The sequence below is a fragment of the Oncorhynchus kisutch genome, unplaced genomic scaffold, assembly GCF_002021735.2.
Source record: "Oncorhynchus kisutch isolate 150728-3 unplaced genomic scaffold, Okis_V2 scaffold1176, whole genome shotgun sequence".
NCBI classification, from domain to species: domain Eukaryota; kingdom Metazoa; phylum Chordata; class Actinopteri; order Salmoniformes; family Salmonidae; genus Oncorhynchus; species Oncorhynchus kisutch.
Window position 1 is genome coordinate 57135 of NW_022263121.1, and position 21034 is coordinate 78168.

Sequence of the window (21034 nt, forward strand, 5' to 3'; positions counted from 1 at the left end):
AGAGAGAGAGAGAGATGAGGGTGGGGGGTCAGAGAGAGAGGGGCAGAGAGAAGAGAGAGAGATGAGAGAGAGCGAGAGGAAGAGAGAGAGAGAGAGAGAGGTGTAGTCAACCAAGCATGTGCTCACCTTGCCGTGCTAGATTTGGCGGGTCATGGTTGGGTGGATTTGTGGCGGCAGGTAGTCTAATGGTTAGAGCTAGGCTAGCTGGAATCCCTGGGCTGACAAGGTAAAAATCTGTCACTCTGCCCCTGAACAAGGCAGTTAACCCACTGTTCCCCGGTAGGCCGTCATTGTAAATAGGAATTTGTTCTTAACTGACTTGCTTAATTAAATAAAGGTTAAATAAATAAAACCCTTTTTTAAGGGTAACAGGTGTGAGTGGAGGGGGTTCAGTGAAAGGACCAGCATAGGAAAGGACTAAATGGAGAAAAAATGACTTTTACATAATGGAGAAAAAATGGGAGGGATGGAGAAAAGTGACTAAAACGGAGGGAGTGACAGAGAAAGAGGGAGGGAGAGAACATTGAGAAAGCCAAACAAGTCTTCCTGCCCTCTTTCTTTCATTCACTCACCCACTCCGTCCCAGCGAGAGAGAGCTGGTGACTCCGAGACAGAGAGAGAGCTGGTGACTCCGAGACAGAGAGAGAGAGAGAGAAAGCTGGTGACTCCAAGACAGAGAGAGAGAGAGCTGGTGACTCCGAGACAGAGAGAGAGAGAGAGCTGGTGACTCCGAGACAGAGAGAGAGCTGGTGACTCCGAGACAGAGAGAGAGAGAGAGAGAGAGCTGGTGACTCTGAGACAGAGAGAGAGAGCTGGTGACTCTGAGACAGAGAGAGAGAGAGCTGGTGACTCCGAGACAGAGAGAGAGAGCTGGTGACTCCGAGACAGAGAGAGAGAGCTGGTGACTCCGAGACAGAGCACAACTACCAGGTGAGTTATGAATTTATTTAGTTAACTTTTATTCATCCCATCCCTTCTTCATTCTCTCTCCCTCTCCTTGCTCTTTTCATTTGTTCTTTCTCTCAACTTTCTGTTATCTTTCTATCTATTTATCTCCCTCCTATCATCTGTCATTTACCTCCATCTCTTCTGTCTTCTCTCTTCACTTCCCTTCTCTCCAGTCCTCTTCTCCTCCTGTCTTCTTCCATCTCTCCATCCCTCGCTGGGTCTCACTCCCCCCCCACTTTTCTTCTCTTATTTTTTGCTCCCCTCCTCTCTCCCACCTCTCTCCTCTCCTCCTGCGTTCTCCTCTCCTCCTGCGTTCTCCTCCTCTCCTCCTCTCTCCCACCTCTCTCCTCTCCTCCTGCGTTCTCCTCTCCTCCTCTCTCCCACCTCTCTCCTCAGTTCTCCTCTTCTCCTCTCCTCCTCTCTCCCACCTCTCTCCTCTGTTCTCCTCTTCTCCTCTCCTCCTCTCTCCCACCTCTCTCCTCTCCTCCTGCGTTCTCCTCTCCTCCTGCGTTCTCCTCTCCTCCTCTCTCCCACCTCTCTCCTCCTGCGTTCTCCTCTCCTCCTCTCTCCCACCTCTCTCCTCCGTTCTCCTCTTCTCCTCTCCTCCTCTCTCCCACCTCTCTCCTCTGTTCTCCTCTCCTCCTCTCCTCCTCTCTCCCACCTCTCTCCTCTCTTCCTTCGTTCTCCTCTCTTCCTCTCTCCCACCTCTCTCCTCCGTTCTCCTCTTCTCTTCTCCTCTCCTCCTCTCCTCCTCTCTCCCACCTCTCTCCTCTCTTCCTTCGTTCTCCTCTCCTCCTCTCTCCCACCTCTCTCCTCCATTCTCCACTTCTCCTCTCCTCCTCTCTCCCCCTCTTCTCTCTCCTCTCTACCTTCATGATTACAGCATTTAGATTCTCCAGTGTCGTGCTTCCCTTGTCTCGTCTTGTCTAGAACCAAATGTTACCCAACACTGTAACCTTCCACTAATTTGACTGTGGATGTGTCTCAATACTCTACAGTGGATTACTCCCTCCTCTTCTCCTTTCCTGTCTTTGTCTCCTTCCCTTCATCTGCACTGATGTAAACGTGATGTGAAAGCACCGGACAGATGAAAGTGCAGTCATCCATACTCTCACCTGTTCTGGATCTTCATATGAGTGCAGAGGAAGGCAAGGAGACGAGGAGAGGAAGCCAGTATTCAGAGCATTGAGATGCAGCTCATCTTACACATAGTAGCAGCCTGATACTCTGTTGTTTGTGTGTGTAGGCATTTTTAAAGCCCTGTTTATTTGCCTGCCTGGCTGTCTCAGTATAACTAGACATAGCGATGTTTGAGGGTTTGTGGACGGACCTCTGTGGCGCGGCCCGGGTAGCCGTGCTGATTTTAGCTTTGGTCGGTCGCTACTCTCTTCCCCTTTCTGGTTAACTCCCTAATGGCACCTTATTCCCTATATAGTGCACTATGGGCCCATAGGGCTCTGGTCAAAAGTAGTCCACTATGTAGGGAATAGGGTACCATTTGAGTGCCATAGGGCTCTGGTCTAAAGTAGTGCACTATGTAGGGAATAGGGTACCATTTGAGTGCCATAGGGCTCTGGTCTAAAGTAGTGCACTATGTAGGGAATAGGGTGCCATTTGAGTGCCATGGGGCTCTGGTCTAAAGTAGTGCACTATGTAGGGAATAGGGTACCATTTGAATGCCATAGGGCTCTGGTCTAAAGTAGTGTACTATGTAGGGAATAGGGTACTATTTGAATGCCATAGGGCTCTGGTCTAAAGTAGTGCACTATGTAGGGAATAGGGTGCCATTTGGAACGCAGCCAGAGACACTGAGTGCCTCTGTGCTTCTCTTATCAGTGTTATTTCCGCTGTGCTTCGGGGTCTGTTCTCTGGCTGTAAAGCCGTGGGATACATGGAGGTGTCTGACTAATGGTTTCCACAGTGGAATGTCTCCTTCTGATCTGAGGTTTCTACTGGGGGTTGGTGCACTAACAAACTATCATTTCAAAAGGCTTTTCATGTTGGTAGTTTACAATAGTGTTTATTGGTTTTATGTGATTTTCACAAGTTTTCTGAGAAACAATCTATTTTTTGTGCGTGATTTATGTGATATGCTCTCTCTCTCTCCCTGTCCCTCTCTGTCTCTGCTCCCTCTCTGTTTGTCTCTCTCTATCTCCCTCTTTGTCTCTCTCTGTCTCTATCACTCTCTCTGTCGCTCTCTCTGTCTATCTCTCTCTATCTCCCTCTTTGTCTCTCTCTCTCTCTCTCTCTCTCTCTCTCTCTCTCTCTCTCTCTCTCTCTCTCTCTCTCTCCCTCTCTGTCTGTCTCTCTCTATCTCCCTCTTTGTCTCTCTCTGTCTCTATCACTCTCTTTATCGCTCTCTCTGTCTATCTCTCTCTATCTCCCTCTTTGTCTCTCTCTCTCTCTCCCTCTCTGTCTCTGTCTCCCTCTCTGTCTGTCTCTCTCTATCTCCCTCTTTGTCTCTCTTTGTCTCTATCACTCTCTCTGTCGCTCTCTCTGTCTATCTCTCTCAATCTCCCTCTTTGTCTCTCTCTGTCTCTCGTGATCTCTCCGTTCCAGACTGATTAAGGATGTTGGGCCTCCTCCTGTGTGTGAGTTCCTTCCTCCTCCCCCTCCTCTCCCCCTCCCTCGCCCAGGGATCAGGGCAGAGGGTGCGCCTGGCAGGTGGGAGGCGGGGCCCCAACGAGGGTCGAGTAGAGGTGTTCTATAACGGGGCGTGGGGGACGGTGTGTGATGACGAGGTGGATATTAACCTGGCCAACGTGGTGTGTCGAGAGCTGGGCTTCTCACGCAGTCTCACCTGGGCTCACAGCTCTAAGTTTGGGGAAGGACAAGGTACGGTAACACCTTACTTCCTTAATAATCCTCTTCGTTGCTGGAACTTAAGGCTTTCACAAGAGAGCGCCACTGTTGCCCGTCTTCTGCCTGTCTGGAGATTGTGTTTCGTGACGTCGGTTCAACCTTTACTTATGTGGGCTGGTCAACTGGGAGTTGTATCTTATTGATCGCTCTTGATTGGCTGCTAACGAGGAAGTGCGCCCCTTCTTGTCCCATTAGGTCTGATCTGGTTGGATAACGTGCACTGCATGGGGACGGAGCTCTCCCTGTCTGACTGTCACTCCAACGGCTGGGGGATAAATGACTGCACCCACTCTGAGGACCTGGGGGTCGTCTGTAGCACCGAGAGGAGGGTCGACTACTCCCCTAACCAGGTAGAGGGCTCCCCCACATCCCTGGCCGTCCCAGTGGCCTCGGCCCGACCACAGAGGATCCCCAACCTCTCCACACCGCCACGTCTATCCACAGTCCAAGACAGGGTGGCCCCTCCTCCCCCTGCTCACATCACATCCCCCGGGAGAAGGGGTCATGAGATCGCCCTCCACCGCAACACCCCCAGAGGTCAGGGTCAAAGTTCACGGCAACAGCGTCGGGGTCATGATATCCACTTGCGTCCCCGGAACGGCCAGAGTCAGGCGGGAGGGGAGGCCAGGACGAGACAGGAGAACCCGGCCGTGCCCCAGGGGCATCAGATCCCCCCCCGGCTGGGGAATGGTGCAGCCTACAGGCAGGCCCAGGATGTGGGGCGGACCGGACCACAGGTGGCCAGATGGGAGGCACAGATCCCCAGGCAGCCCAGTGGGAACCATGTTGAACCAGAGGCAGAAATCACCAACATGGACCTGGAGACAGACATCACAGACGGACAGGTGACGAAAAACACTTTCTCTCATTCTCTCTGTCTTGCTCTGCCTCTCTCTGGCTCCCCCTTTCTCTCTCTCACATTCACAAACACACACTCAACCCTCCCCCACACACACACACACACACACCCGCCCACACAAACTCACCACCCCAACACTACTGCACTGTACCTATCCACGGTCGCCTCAAGTAGCCCCATGGTGACTCCCGGGGTACAGGAAGCTGATTGGTGGAGCCAGGAGCCCACAACCCGATAGGCACGCCGTAATTACAGACGGCCCTAAAACCAGGCCTTTTCCGGATCCAATTCATAATGGGCAGTATCCCTCAACCTCTAGTAGGTAAACAGACCCAACTCCCTAAACACAGGGCTGTTCGCAGAGCCTCCACAGAGGAAAGACCAGCCCATCTATCACCTACCCATCTGTTAGACCTCATAACATCTTATATACTGAAGTTCATGACCTTACCACTGGTTCGGAACGTAATACACACACACAGGTTATACACACATTATACACAGATATAGATACACACACACATACACACATACATATACACACATTATACACACATACTGTATACACACATATATATACACTACCCTTCAAAAGTTTGGGGTCACTTAGAAATGTCCTTGTTTTTTAAAGAAAAGCTAATTTTTTGTCCATTAAAATAACATCAAATTGATCAGAAATACAGTGTAGACATTGTTAATGTTGTGAATGACTATTGTAGCTGGGTTTTAATGGAATATCTACAGAGGCGTACAGAGGCCCATTATCAGCAACCATCACTCTGTGTTCAAATGGCACATTGTGTTAGCTAATCCAAGTTTATCACTTTAAAAGGCTAATTGATCATTAGAAAACCCTCTTGCAATTATGTTAGTGTAACCGATGTGAAATGGCTAGCTAGTTAGCGGGGTGCGCGCTAATAACGTTTCAATCGGTGACATCACTCGCTCTGAGACCTTGAACTAGGTGTTCCGCTTGCTCTTTAAGGGCCGTGGCTTTTGTGGAGCGATGGGTAACGATGCTTTTTGGGAGGCCGTTGTTAATGTGTGCAGAGGGTCCCTGGTTTAAGCCCAGGTAGGGGCGAGGAGAGGGACGGCAGCTATACTGTTACATTAGCACAGCTGAAAACCGTTGTCCTGATTAAAGAAGCAATAAAACGGGCCTTCTTTACACTAGCTGAATGTCTGGAGCATCAGCATTTGTGGGTTTGATTACAGGCTCAAAATGGCCAGAAACAAAGGCCTTTCTTCTGAAACTCGTCAGTCTATTCTTGTTCTAAGAAATGAAGGCTATTCCATGCGAGAAATTGACAAGAAACTGAAGATCTCGTACAACGCTGGGTACTACTCCCTTCACAGAACAGCGCAAACTGGCTCTAACCAGAATAGAAAAAGGAGTGGGAGGCCCTGGTGCACAACTGAGCAAGAGGACAAGTACATTAGACACGCCTCACAAGTCCTCAACTGGCAGCTTCATTAAATAGTACCCACAAAACACCAGTCTCAACATCAACAGTGAAGAGGCGACTCCGGGATGCTGGCCTTCTAGGCAGAGTTCCTCTGTCCAGTGTCTGTGTTCTTTTGCCCATCTTAATCTTTTCTTTTTATTGGCCAGTCTGAGATATGGCTTTTCTTTGCAACTCTGCCTAGAAGGCCAGCATCCCGGAGTCGCCTCTTCACTGTTGACGTTGAGACGGGTACTTTTAATGAAGCTATTGTAGCCGTTTTCAGCTACAATAGTAATTTACAACATTAACAATGTCTACACTGTATTTCTGATCAATTTTATTTTTTTACATTTTATTTTACCTTTATTTTACTAGGCAAGTCAGTTAAGAACAAATTCTTATTTTCAATGATGGCCTGGGAACAGTGGGTTAACTGCCTGTTCAGGGACTGAACGACAGATTTGTACCTTGTCAGCTCGGGGATTTCGGTTACTAGTCCAACGCTCTAACCACTAGGCTACCCGTCTTTAACCACTAGGCTACCCGCCTCTAACCACTAGGCTACCCGCCTCTAACCACTAGGCTACCCGCCTCTAACCACTAGGCTACCCGCCTCTAACCACTAGGCTACCCGCCTCTAACCACTAGGCTACCCGCCTCTAACCACTAGGCTACCCGCCTCTAACCACTAGGCTACCCGTCTCTAACCACTAGGCTACCCGCCTCTAACCACTAGGCTACCCGCCTCTAACCACTAGGCTACCCACCTCTAACCACTAGGCTACCCACCTCTAACCACTAGGCTACCCGCCTCTAACCACTAGGCTACCCGCCTCTAACCACTAGGCTACCCGCTCTAACCACTAGGCTACCCGCCTCTAACCACTAGGCTACCCGCCTCTAACCACTAGGCTACCTGCCTCTAACCACTAGGCTACCCGCCTCTAACCACTAGGCTACCTGCCTCTAACCACTAGGCTACCCGCCTCTAACCACTAGGCTACCTGCCTCTAACCACTAGGCTACCCTGCCGCCTCATGTTATTTTAATGGGAAAAAATGTTTTATTAAAAAAACAAGGACATTTCTAAGTTTCTACCAGAAACTTTTGACACACACACACACACACACACACACACACACACACACACACACACACACACACACACACACACACACACACACCACACACACACACACACACCACACACACACACACACACACACACACACACACACACACACACACACACACACACACACAGCCTGTTTTCAGTGTGTTTGTTCCTTCATGTCCTTGTTGTGGAGAGACTGCGATGGCAACTAAAGTTGGATTCTGTTCTGTCCTCTCCCCCATTCCTCCCCATCCCTTCTCTCCTATCCTCCTCTCCCCTCCCCTCCCCCATTCCTCCCCATCTCCTATCCCCCCTCCCCCCTCCTCTCCCCTCCCCCAGACGGCCAGTAGGGTGAGGCTGGAGGAGGTACGTCTCCGGCCTGTTTTGACAGGCGTCCGCCCCGGCCTGCTGTCAGAGGGCGTTTTGGAAGTGAAGCATGCTGGGAGGTGGCGTCATGTGTGCGACCAGGGCTGGGACCTCAGCGGCAGCCGTGTGGTGTGTGGCATGCTGGGATACCCCTCCGCCGAGGCATACGACCACACCGTCTATAGGTAAGGGAGAGAGGGTGTGTTTGTGTCTGGAAAGGTGTGTCCCCATTTTGACATCCCCATTTTTCACATAAATGTGTGTGTGTGTGTGTGTGTGTACTTGTGTGTGCTTGGGGGGGGGGGGGGGGGGGGTGCAGAGCCAGCATTACTACCACCATCCACACCAGCATTACTACCACCATCCACACCAGCATTACTACCACCATCTATACCAACAGTTACTACCACCATCTATACCAACAGTTACTACCACCATCTATACCAACAGTTACTACCACCATCTATACCAACAGTTACTACCACCATCTATACCAACAGTTACTACCACCATCTATACCAACAGTTACTACCACCATCTATACCAACAGTTACTACCACCATCTACACCAACAGTTACTCACCAGCATTACTACCACCATCTATACCAACAGTTACTACCACCATCTATACCAACAGTTACTACCACCATCTATACCAACAGTTACTACCAACATCTATACCAACAGTTACTATCAACATCTATACCAACAGTTACTACCAACATCTATGCCAACAGTTACTACCACCATCTATACCAACAGTTACTACCAACATCTATACCAACAGTTACTACCACCATCTATACCAACAGTTACTACCACCATCTATACCAGCAGTTACTACCACCATCTATACCAACAGTTACTACCACCATCTATACCAACAGTTACTACCACCATCTATACCAGCAGTTACTACCACCATCTATACCAACAGTTATTACCAACATCTATACCAACAGTTACTACCACCATCTATACCAACAGTTACTACCACCATCTATACCAGCAGTTACTACCACCATCTATACCAACAGTTACTACCACCATCTATACCAACAGTTACAACCACCATCTATACCAGCAGTTACTCACCAGCATTACAACCACCATCCACACAGCAGTTTTGATAGCCTTTAGCCGCACCCTCATACTACTCCTTCTCTGTTCCGCGGGTGATGTGGAGGTAAACCCAGGCCCTGCATGTCCCCAGGCACCCTCATTTGTTGACTTCTGTGTTCGAAAAAGCCTTGGTTTCATGCATGTCAACATCAGAAGCCTCCTCCCTAAGTTTGTCTTACTCACTGCTTTAGCACACTCTGCTAACCCTGATGTCCTTGCTGTGTCTGAATCCTGGCTCAGGAAGGCCACCAAAAATTCAGAGATTTCCATACCCAACTATAACATCTTCCGTCAAGATAGAACTGCCAAAGGGGGAGGAGTTGCAGATTACTGCAGAGATAGCCTGCAAAGTAATGTCATACTTTCCAGGTCCATACCCAAACAGTTCGAACTACTAATTTTGAAAATTACTCTCTCCAGAAATAAGTCTCTCACGGTTGCCGCCTGCTACCGACCCCCCTCAGCTCCCAGCTGTGCCCTGGACACCATTTGTGAATTGATCGCCCCCCATCTAGCTTCAGAGTTTGTTCTGTTAGGTGACCTAAACTGGGATATGCTTAACACCCCGCCAGTCCTACAATCTAAGCTAGATGCCCTCAATCTCACACAAATCATCAAGGAACCCACCAGGTACAACCCTAACTCTGTAAACAAGGGCACCCTTATAGACGTCATCCTGACCAACTGGCCCTCCAAATACACCTCCGCTGTCTTCAACCAGGATCTCAGCGATCACTGCCTCATTGCCTGTATCCGCTACGGAGCCGCAGTCAAACGACCACCCCTCATCACTGTCAAACGCTCCATAAAACACTTCTGTGAGCAGGCCTTTCTAATCGACCTGGCCCGGGTATCCTGGAAGGACATTGACCTCATCCCGTCAGTTGAGGATGCCTGGTCATTCTTTAAAAGTAACTTCCTCACCATTTTAGATAAGCATGCTCCGTTCAAAAAATGCAGAACTAAGAACAGATACAGCCCTTGGTTCACCCCAGACCTGACTGCCCTCGACCAGCACAAAAACATCCTGTGGCGGACTGCAATAGCATCGAATAGTCCCCGTGATATGCAACTGTTCAGGGAAGTCCGGAACCAATACACGCAGTCAGTCAGGAAAGCTAAGGCCAGCTTCTTCAGGCAGAAGTTTGCATCCTGTAGCTCCAACTCCAAAAAGTTCTGGGACACTGTGAAGTCCATGGAGAACAAGAGCACCTCCTCCCAGCTGCCCACTGCACTGAGGCTAGGTAACACGGTCACCACTGATAAATCCATGATTATCGAAAACTTCAATAAGCATTTCTCAACGGCTGGCCATGCCTTCCGCCTGGCTACTTCAACCTCGGCCAACAGCTCCGCCCCCCCCGCAGCTCCTCGCCCAAGCCTCTCCAGGTTCTCCTTTACCCAAATCCAGATAGCAGATGTTCTGAAAGAGCTGCAAAACCTGGACCCGTACAAATCAGCTGGGCTTGACAATCTGGACCCTCTATTTCTGAAACTATCTGCCACCATTGTCGCAACCCCTATTACCAGCCTGTTCAACCTCTCTTTCATCTCGTCTGAGATCCCCAAGGATTGGAAAGCTGCCGCAGTCATCCCCCTCTTCAAAGGGGGAGACACCCTGGACCCAAACTGTTACAGACCTATATCCATCCTGCCCTGCCTATCTAAGGTCTTCGAAAGCCAAGTCAACAAACAGGTCACTGACCATCTCGAATCCCACCGAACCTTCTCCGCTGTGCAATCTGGTTTCCGAGCCGGTCATGGGTGCACCTCAGCCACACTCAAGGTACTAAACGACATCATAACCGCCATCGATAAAAGACAGTACTGTGCAGCCGTCTCCATCGACCTTGCCAAGGCTTTCGACTCTGTCAATCACCATATTCTTATCGGCAGACTCAGTAGCCTCGGTTTTTCGGATGACTGCCTTGCCTGGTTCACCAATTACTTTGCAGACAGAGTTCAGTGCGTCAAATCGGAGGGCATGCTGTCCGGTCCTCTGGCAGTCTCTATGGGGGTGCCACAGGGTTCAATTCTCGGGCCGACTCTTTTCTCTGTGTATATCAATGATGTTGCTCTTGCTGCGGGCGATTCCCTGATCCACCTCTACGCAGACGACACCATTCTATATACTTTCGGCCCGTCTTTGGACACTGTGCTATCTAACCTCCAAACAAGCCTCAATGCCATACAACACTCCTTCCGTGGCCTCCAACTGCTCTTAAACGCTAGTAAAACCAAATGCATGCTTTTCAACCGGTCGCTGCCTGCACCTGCATGCCCGACTAGCATCACCACCCTGGATGGTTCCGACCTAGAATATGTGGACGTCTATAAGTACCTAGGTGTCTGGCTAGACTGCAAACTCTCCTTCCAGACTCATATCAAACATCTCCAATCGAAAATCAAATCAAGAGTCGGCTTTCTATTCCGCAACAAAGCCTCCTTCACTCTAGCCGCCAAGCTTACCCTAGTAAAACTGACTATCCTACCGATCCTCGACTTCGGCGATGTCATCTACAAAATGGCTTCCAACACTCTACTCAGCAAACTGGATGCAGTCTATCACAGTGCCATCCGTTTTGTCACTAAAGCACCTTATACCACCCACCACTGCGACTTGTATGCTCTAGTCAACCACCCACCACTGCGACTTGTATGCTCTAGTCAACCACCATCCACACAGCAGTTACTCACCAGCATTACAACCACCATCCACACAGCAGTTACTCACCAGCATTACAACCACCATCCACACAGCAGTTACTCACCAGCATTACAACCACCACCCGCACAGCAGTTACTCACCAGCATTACAACCACCATCCACACAGCAGTTACTCACCAGCATTACAACCACCATCCACACAGCAGTTACTCACCAGCATTACAACCACCATCCACACAGCAGTTACTCACCAGCATTACAACCACCATCCACACAGCAGTTACTCACCAGCATTACAACCACCATCCACACAGCAGTTACTCACCAGCATTACAACCACCATCCACACAGCAGTTACTCACCAGCATTACAACCACCATCCACACAGCAGTTACTCACCAGCATTACAACCACCATCCACACAGCAGTTACTGACCAGCATTACAACCACCATCCACACAGCAGTTACTCACCAGCATTACAACCACATCCACACAGCAGTTACTCACCAGCATTACAACCACCATCCACACAGCAGTTACTCACCAGCATTACAACCACCATCCACACAGCAGTTACTCACCAGCATTACAACCACCATCCACACAGCAGTTACTCACCAGCATTACTACCACCATCCACACAGAAGTTACTCACCAGCATTACTACCACCATCCACACAGCAGTTACTCACCAGCATTACTACCACCATCTATACCAACAGTTACTCACCAGCATTACAACCACCATCCACACAGCAGTTACTCACCAGCATTGGGCTAACCATGCCTGCATGTCTGGACTTTGCCTCATCATAGTAGGCTATGCACTTTTAAATAGTCTTAAAGAGCAGGGGTGTGTCCCAAATGACTAGCTATTGCCTTTTTAGTGCACTACTTTTTATCAAAGCCCTGGTCAAACATAGTGCCCTAAATAGGGAATAGGGTGTGATTTGGGACGTAGCCTTAAAGAGTATGTTATTAATGTCAGAGGCTGGCTGTAGGAGGAGCATCATGTGTGTTTGGATGGAGACCAGGAACGTATCCTCTAATCTCATGTAATTATACACAACCGGTAGAAATAGCATACGACAGCACTTCCTATAAGTCTTACAAAAACTCTCTAGTTTTCTCTCTTTCTCTCTCTATCTCTCACCCCATCTATCTCTCACCCCGTCTATCTCTCACCCCATCTATCTCTCATTCTCTATCTGTTTCTGTTCCCTACTCTGTCTATCTCTCACCCCATCTATCTCTCACCCCGTCTATCTCTCACCCCATCTATCTCTCACCCCGTCTATCTCTCACCCCGTCTATCTCTCGCCCCATCTTTCTCTCACCCCGTCTATCTCTCACCCCGTCTATCTCTCACCCCATCCAGCTCTCACCCTGTCTATCTCTCACCCCGTCTATCTCTCACCCCGTCTATCTCTCGTTCTCTATCTGTTTCTCTCTCTCTCTGTCTATCTCTCACCCCGTCTATCTCTCACCCCGTCTATCTCTCACCCCATCTATCTCTCGTTCTCTATCTGTTACTCTCTCTCTGTTCTCTCTCTACCTCTGGTTTCAGTATCTGTGTTTCAGTGGCTATACATGGTTTGGTTGGGAAAGGTTTGTGTCTTTCAGTGAGAAACGTTTATTGATACAATTATCTTCGTTTGTGTTTTTGTAGGCTACAGTAGTTCCATTATTTCCCCAAGTCTCCCACATGTCACTTCTACAGTCATATTCTAGAACACTTAGACCTGTAGAATCCATTACCAGGGCGATGGACGTCTCTGTGAATCTGGTCCATCTGTCCATCTGTCCATCTGTCTGTCCCCAGCTGTAAATAACCTTTATAAAGGCACAGACCGTTAAAGCCTACAGACACACAGACCACCTCTGTCTGTCCGTCCAGCCACAGGCTTTATTTACGGCCTGTGTGGAGGATGTCTCCTCTACCCTAAACTATCTTTACATCCCAGATAATTACAGCTAATGTCCAGGTTAGGCTGCTGAATAAACACACACACACACACACATATCCTTTCACACACACATGCATAGAGACATGGAGAGGCAGAGAGATAGAGAGATGGAGAGGTGGAGGGCACACACACACACACACTGCTACATTTAAAAAAATCTGTTCCTCTTTACAGTCATTTCCTGATTGAGATCACAAACCATAGAGTTGGATAGGGGGAGCACTTGGCACACCATTATGGCAAAGACGGAAAGAGGTGCCCTCTCTCCAACTCTATGTCACTAAACCCACCGAGACCTCCACATTTTCCTCGTCTAGGAATCCCCTTTTTGGGGAGGATTTTCAGCTTTTTAACTGAGGTTTTTCTGCCCCAGTTGCCGAGGTGTGAGGCTGGAGAAAGGTTGTGAGAGGTTGTGAATGTTTCACCGCCAGAGAGAGAAAAAAAAGGTTGTTGTTGTTCTTTTCTTCATGAGATGAAAACGTTGCCACGTTTGCTGTTCCCCTCTCAGAGGAAATAACAGTGATTTGATGCCAGCCTTTCGTCTCTCCAAATCTCTCAACAGTTTCTAAATCTGTTTCAAAGAGAACGTTAGGCCAATGTTGACACAGAGCTTAAAGGTGTTTATACACACATACACAACTCTAGAGGTTTTTAGACAAACATTTCACCTCAGTAGTCAGTTATTGGGCCCTGTGCTGGCCTCCCATTTTGTCAGCCAGTCATTTGGAAGAGCAGATGGCAGACAATATTATTATTTTTAAACCGGTGACCGGTGCTTCCTTCCACCTAAACCACAGAGCAGATGAATGATGGTGACTTAGCCTCCTTCCACCTAAACCACAGAGCAGATGAATGATGGGGACTTAGCCTCCTTCCACCTAAACCACAGAGTAGATGAATGATGGTGTCTTAGCCTCCTTCCACCTAAACCACAGAGCAGATGAATGATGGGGACTTAGCCTCCTTCCACCTAAACCACAGAGCAGATGAATGATGGTGTCTTAGCCTCCTTCCACCTAAACCACAGAGCAGATGAATGATGGTGTCTTAGCCTCCTTCCACCTAAACCACAGAGCAGATGAATGATGGAAGGACAAGCACAGCCATCTCTGCTCTGCCGTTTGATTCAGAGAGCCTAACTTCAGTATCTGTCAGGGATGGACAGCTGGGCTGTGTCCCAAATGGCATCATAGTCCCTATATACTGCGCTACATTCTGACCAGAGGGCCCTGCATCATACTCCCTATATACTGCACTACATTCTGACCAGAGGGCCCTGCATCATACTCCCTATATACTGCGCTACATTCTGACCAGAGGGCCCTGCATCATACTCCCTATATACTGTGCCACATTCTGACCAGAGGGCCCTGTTCTAAAACAGTACACTACATAGGGAATATGGTGCCATTTGGGCTGATCCTGGTGTTCTGGGCGTTTAACTTGAGGTTGGTTTATGCGTCAGAGAATGACTGTCTCTTCTGTGGTGCCAAATGGTACTTTAGTCTGGTTTGGTCTTACTCTACTGGTTGGCCAAGTTCACTTTGGCCTCATCCGGTCCAGCCTTAGCCAAGTCTTCCCAACCCGGTCCAGTCTTAGCCAATTCTTCCCAACCTGGTCCAGGCTTAGCCAAGTCTTCCCAACCTGGTCCAGTCTTAGCCAAGTCTTCCCAACCCGGTCCAGTCTTAGCCAAGTCTTCCCAACCTGGTCCAGTCCTGGCCAAGTCTTCCCAACCTGGTCCAGTCTTAGCCAAGTCTTTCCAACCCGGTCCAGTCTTAGCCAAGTCTTCCCAACCCGGTCCAGTCTTAGCCAAGTTTTCCCAACCTGGTCCAGTCCTGGCCAAGTCTTCCCAACCCGGTCCTGCTGACCTGCTGTGTCAGCTATAACCCCACTGACTGACCTGGTGTCAGCTATAACCCCACTGACTGACCTTATGTGTCAGCTATAACCCCACTGACTGATCTGATGTCAGCTATAACCCCACTGACTGACCTGCTGTGTCAGCTATAACCCCACTGACTGACCTGCTGTCAGCTATAACCCCACGGACTGACCTGATGTGTCAGCTATAACCCCACTGACTGATCTGATGTCAGCTATAACCCCACTGACTGACCTGCTGTGTCAGCTATAACCCCACTGACTGACCTGCTGTCAGCTATAACCCCACGGACTGACCTGATGTGTCAGCTATAACCCCACTGACTGATCTGATGTCAGCTATAACCCCACTGACTGATCTGGTGTCAGCTATAACCTCACTGACTGATCTGGTGTCAGCTATAACCCCACTGACTGATCTGGTGTCAGCTATAACCCCACTGACTGACCTGCATTGTCAGCTATAACCCCACTGACTGATCTGGTGTCAGCTATAACCCCACTGACTGATCTGATGTCAGCTATAACCCCACTGACTAACCTGCTGTCAGCTATAACCCCACTGACTGACCTGCTGTCAGCTATAACCCCACGGACTGACCTGATGTGTCAGCTATAACCCCACTGACTGATCTGATGTCAGCTATAACCCCACTGACTGATCTGGTGTCAGCTATAACCCCACTGATTGACCTTCTGTGTCAGCTATAACCCCACTGACTGACCTGCTGTGTCAGCTATAACCCCACTGACTGACCTGCTATCAGCTATAACCCCACGGACTGACCTGATGTGTCAGCTATAACCCCACTGACTGATCTGATGTCAGCTATAACCCCACTGACTGATCTGGAGTCAGCTATAACCTCACTGACTGATCTGGTGTCAGCTATAACCCCACTGACTGACCTGGTGTCAGCTATAACCCCACTGACTGACCTGGTGTCAGCTATAACCCCACTGACTGACCTGCTGTGTGGAGCTGTTCCTAGACTCCAGTGGGCTGTTTCTTAGTGTGGTTTCTGTCTCTGATTCTGGTGGGCTGTTTCTTAGTGTGGTTTCTGTCTCTGATTCTGGTGGGCTGTTTCTTAGTGTGGTTTCTGTCTCTGATTCTGGTGGGCTGTTTCTCAGTGTGGTTTCTGTCTCTGATTCTGGTGGGCTGTTTCTCAGTGTGGTTTCGTTGAGGCAGTGTCGGAGGTGTCTTTCAAAGGTCCTTCACGTCTGCAGTGTTTACTATGAACAGGACATCTGCAGTGTTTACCATGAACAGGACATCTGCAGTGTTTACCATGAACAGGACATCTGCAGTGTTTACTATGAACGAGACATCTGTAGTGTTTACTATGAACAGGACATCTGCAGTGTTTACCATGAACAGGACATCTGCAGTGTTTACTATGAACGAGACATCTGCAGTGTTTACTATGAACAGGACATCTGCAGTGTTTACTATGAACAGGACATCTGCAGTGTTTACTATGAACAGGACATCTGCAGTGTTTACTATGAACAGGACATCTGCAGTGTTTACTATGAACGAGACATCTGCAGTGTTTACTATGAACAGGACATCTGCAGTGTTTACTATGAACAAGACATCTGCAGTGTTTACTATGAACAGGACATCTGCAGTGTTTACTATGAACAGGACATCTGCAGTGTTTACTATGAACGAGACATCTGCAGTGTTTACTATGAACAAGACATCTGCAGTGTTTACTATGAACAGGACATCTGCAGCGTTTACCATGAACTTGATCTCCGCAAACAAATGTATCTTTCCAAGGAAAATGAAAACAACAGTTGATTGTTGGACTCGTTCAGACAGGTAGTATCTCCCCGCTCCTCTCCATTTTCTTCTGTTGTGTTCCTCCTGCCAACGTCCCTGTGGTGTGAGCTATACCAGGACGTGTTTATCTGGGGCTGTTACACAAACCTAACCATTATTATAACTAGAATAATAATATAAACCATTTAGCAGACACTTTTATCCAAAGCCACTTAGAGGGAGTCAAACCCACAATCCTGGAAAGACTCCGGTCACTGGTGTTTGAAGTGGTCGACCTGAAACTAATTCCTCTCTTGGCTCAAATAGTGCCAGTGTGTGTTTCTCTCTCTCTCTCTCTCACTCTGATGGTCGCACAGCATACACATAAACAACCATGGGGGAGGGTGTGTGTGTGTGTGTGTGTGTGTGTGTGTGTGTGTGTGTGTGTGTGTGTGTGTGTGTGTGTGTGTGTGTGTGTGTGTGTGTGTGTGTGTGTGTGTGTGTGTGTGTGTGTGTGTGTGTGTGTGTGTGTGTGTGTGTAAGCGTTGCGTGTGTGTAAGCGTTGCGTGTGTGTGTGTGTGTGTGTAAGCGTTGCGTGTGTGTGTGGGTGTGGTGTGTGTGTGTGTGTGTGTGTGGTGTGTGTGTGTGTGTGTGTGTGTGTGTGTGTAAGCGTTGCGGTGTGTGTGTGTGTGTAAGCGTTGCGTGTGTGTGTGTGTGTGTGTGTGTGTGTGTGTGTGTGTGTGTGTGTGTGTGTGTGTGTGTGTGTGTGTGTGTGTGTGTGTGTGTGCGTGCGTGCGTGTGTGTGCGTGCGTGTGTGTGTATGTGTGTGTGTGTGTGTGTGTGTGCCTCCATCTGTCAGCCGTCATATTAAAGGATACTTCCTTCTGTGTCGTCTCAGAAGACGTCTGTTTAGTGAATAACAGTTTTTATGGAGTTCTCTCTCTACTTTCCCACTGTGCATCCTGTTATAGAACTCCTGGACTTGGAACCCTGAAGTTTCCAATGTGGTCTACAGGAACCTAAAGTCCCAAACGCCATCCAATTCCCTATATGGTGCACTACTTTCGACCGGGGTCCATCCTGGTCAAACGTAGTGCACTACATAGGGGATAAGGTGCCATTTGGGACTGTGCCACTGCACCAGTAAAGTAGGCCTGCACCGGTACTTTACTGACCAACAAATGAGCCATGCATCCCTGTTCCTTTCCTCTGTCTGAGAGGGGTACTCTCCTCCTTTTGGTTATGAAACAGATTCACAACATGCGTCCCCAATGACACTATCCTCTATATCGTGCACTACTTGTGACTTTTTTTCCCAGATCCCACAGGCCTCTGGTCTAGTGCACTACATAAGGAATAGGGTGACATTTGAGATGTGTGCACAGTTTTGTAACATCTGACACGTGGACATGTGGGCAACGCAGGGCTTGTGTCTGTACTTTCTGTAAGCTTTGATGTAATATATTCTATGTGCATATTTATAGTTCTTTCTGTGGGTTTCCTAGACCAGACATGTACATTCAACAGGGACTGAAATACCCATGAAGGAAGGATGGAAAAGAAGAAGAAGGAAAGGAAAAATGATGAGTGAGAGAAGAGAGGGGGGGGGAGAGAGAGAGAGGGGACAGAGGGAGAGAGGGGGGGCAGAGGGAGAGAGAAAGAGTGGGGACAGAGGAGAGAGAGAAATATACCCTGGGAGAAGGGGAGGGACAAAGAGAGAGACAAGAGAGAGAGAGAAAGAGAGAGAAAGAGAGAGAATGGGAAAGAAATGGATAGAGGGAGGCAAGAGAGAGACAAGAGCGAGAGACAGAGAGAAAAAGAGAGAGAGAGAGAGAGAGAGAGAGAGAGAGAGAGAGAGAGAGTATGTGTGTGTTGACCTGGCTTTACAATAGGAACATTCAGATCCCTCACTAGGGCATTGTGGGTAACCACAGAAGCACTAGGTCTCCCCGGCCTGTTCTCTATGAGAACAGACGGTTTTATTTACATTTCAACTTAACCTGACAGAGAGAGGGGAGGGAGGGAGGGAGGGAGGGAGGGGAGGGAGGGAGGGAGGGAGGGAGGGAGGGAGGGAGGGGGAGGGAGGGGGGAGGGAGGGAGGGGAGGGAGGGAGGGAGGGAGGGAGGGAGGGAGGGAGGGAGGGAGGGAGGGAGGGAGGGAGGATGGGGGACACTAGGTCTAGGCACCCCTGATTGTAGAAACAGTAGAGGAGGGCTGGTAGAGGTATTAACCAGTATTCTGTCTATAGAGGGCTGGTAGAGGTATTAACCAGTATTCTGTCTATAGAGGGCTGGCAGAGGTATTAACCAGTATTCTGTCTATGGAGGAGGACTGGTAGAGGCATTAACCAGTATTCTGTCTATGGAGGTGGACTGGTAGAGGTATTAACCAGTATTCTGTCTATAGAGGGCTGGTAGAGGTATTAACCAGTATTCTGTCTATGGAGGTGGACTGGTAGAGGTATTAACCAGTATTCTGTCTATAGAGGGCTGGTAGAGGTATTAACCAGTATTCTGTCTATGGAGGTGGACTGGTAGAGGTATTAACCAGTATTCTGTCTATAGAGGGCTGGTAGAGGTATTAACCAGTATTCTGTCTGTAGAGGAGGGCTGGTAGAGGTATTAACCAGTGTTCTGTCTATAGAGGGCTGGTAGAGGTATTAACCAGTATTCTGTCTATAGAGGGCTGGTAGAGGTATTAACCAGTATTCTGTCTATGGAGGTGGACTGGTAGAGGTATTAACCAGTATTCTGTCTGTAGAGGAGGACTGGTAGAGGTATTAACCAGTATTCTGTCTATGGAGGAGGACTGGTAGAGGTATTAACCAGTATTCTGTCTATGGAGGAGGACTGGTAGAGGTATTAACCAGTATTCTGTCTATGGAGGAGGGCTGGTAGTAATACTCTTCTGTTTCTTTCAGGAAACTATGGGACGCCAAGTTGGCAGATCCCTCTACAAGGTACATATCTGCTTGTTTGTTTTTAATTTTTATTGTTTGTTTCTGCCTGTCTTTCATTTGTCATGGTGGTGGTGATGATTAATATTTCTCTCTCCCTTCTTCCCTCCTCTCATCTCCCTTCCCCGCTCTCCCCTCCCCTTCTCTCTCCCTTCTTCCCCCTCTCCTCCTCTCCTCCTCTCCTCTCCCTTCCCTCCCTCCCCCTCTCTCACCCCCCTTCTCTCTCCCTTCTTCCCCTGTCCTCCTCTCCCCTCCTCTCCCTTCCCTCCCCCTCTCTCCCCTCCCCTTCTCCTCTCTCTCCCTTCTTCCCCTCTCCTCCTCTCCTCTCCTCTCCCCTCCCCCTCTCCCCTCTCCCCTCTCTTCCTTCCCTTCCCCTCCCCTTCTCTCTCCCTTCTTCCCCTCTCCTCCTCTCCCCTCCTCTCCTCTCCCCTTCCCCTCTTCTCCTCTCCGCTCCCCTCCTCTCCTCTCCCTTCCCCTCACCTCACCCTCTCTCCCCTCCCCTTCTCTCTCCCCCCTCCCCCTCTTCCCTCCAGACTAGCAGGTCTGTCCAGTAAGAAGGGTTACTGGGTAGAGCAGGTCAAGTGTTTGGGTACAGAGCCTGTCCTCTCCCAGTGCCACTCCCAGCTCTCCCTCCCCCAGGAACCAGGTCAAATGTCAGGGGGGCATGTACGCCGTGGTGCGCTGTGTACCTGGACACCAGTTCACACGCCTCTCCTCGGGGAGACCGCCCGCTTCCCCCGACGTCCAGGTAAGGAGGGAGAGAGGGAGGGAGGGTGGGCGAGAGAGAAGAGAGAAAGGAGAGAAGAGGAAAGGAGAGAGGGAGGGAGGAGAGGGGGGACAGGGAGGAGAGGGGGGGCAGGGAAGAAAGGGGGGACAGGGAGGAGAGGGGGGACAGGAGGAGAGGGGGGACAGGGAGGAGAGGGAGGACAGGGAGAGAGGGGGACAGGGAGGAGAGGGGGGACAGGGAGGAGGGGGGACAGGGAGGAGAGGGGGGCACAGGGAGGAGAGGGAGGACAGGGAGGGAGAGGGGGGACAGGGATGAGAGGGGGGACAGGGAGGAGAGGGGGGACAGGGA

General features: G+C 49.5%; 1 pseudogene; it reads left to right on the forward strand.

The window, feature by feature from the left end:
• Positions 1-860: 860 nt before the first annotated feature.
• Positions 861-20707, forward strand: LOC116365157 (lysyl oxidase homolog 4-like; annotated as a pseudogene).
• The last annotated feature ends 327 nt before the right edge of the window (positions 20708-21034 follow it).